Source organism: Verticillium alfalfae, genomic scaffold, assembly GCF_000150825.1.
Source record: "Verticillium alfalfae VaMs.102 supercont1.11 genomic scaffold, whole genome shotgun sequence".
NCBI classification, from domain to species: Eukaryota; Fungi; Ascomycota; class Sordariomycetes; order Glomerellales; family Plectosphaerellaceae; genus Verticillium; species Verticillium alfalfae.
The window spans coordinates 869,678-870,667 of NW_003315028.1; positions in this window are offsets into that span (position 1 = coordinate 869,678).

Consider the following 990-nt stretch of genomic DNA (forward strand, 5'->3'; position numbering starts at 1 on the left):
TTCAGCACGTCAGGTAGCGTTTCGATAGTCATGCCGGGTAACCTCAAACTTGCCCTCTGCGAGCTGGTCCCCACGGCGATTCTCATCAAAGTACGAGACGTTTATACGATTGCAAAAAATTCATAACCTAGACACCGTCCAAGTCTCAGAGCCGGAAGGTCAGGCTGTGACCTAGCACATGCGTGTTATGTTGATATGATGCTATCTTGGCCAGCAGCTTACCCTCGTTCATCCATATGGGCAGGAAGCACAGAGACTTGATGCAAGGATGTGCGTACCGTTGATGCAGGTCAAATCTTGCTTTCTGACTCACAAGCTGCTTAGTCGTGAATGCAAAGCTTTACGACAACTTAAGCAACAATAGACAAGAGACAGCTTTATTCACTCCGCCGAGTCTTGGGACCCAAAGATTGCCCGTGACAGGACGCCCAGTCAATTTCTTGTCTTAAAGTATCAGATGAAATCATGCGTCTATTCGAGTCATTTCCCCCGGTGTCTGTCACTTGGGCTGGCCCCGATTACCCGGAACATACTTCGACTTGTCAACCAATGACCTGTTTCAATATCAGCGGTGCGTCACTCATTGTTTTAACATCGCAAAGCTCTGACGTGAGGATAGCCTTTAAGGTTGTGATTTACCCATGCAGGGGGGCCTTTCATCACAATAAGTCGCAGTATTACCCACCAGCGTGAAGTTTGAGCTTTGAAGCCTCTTGCAAGGACGGGAATGTGCCAAACCCGAGGTAGCTGTTGGCTGTTACGAAGCAACACACCAGCGCAAGATGACTGCACGCCGGCAACACAGACCTGGCCGAACCGATGGCCCTCCCCTGCGCGAGTGCGGATAGCACCGAGCCCTCTGAATCGGGTCAATCTTGCGCTTTGAAATTGCGTATCCTGGTGGCATCCTGTGGCAGAATTGAGCCCGCAGGGGGATTGTGCGGACGGTATGGTAATGACACGCACACGCGATGTTGCAGTCGTGACGGG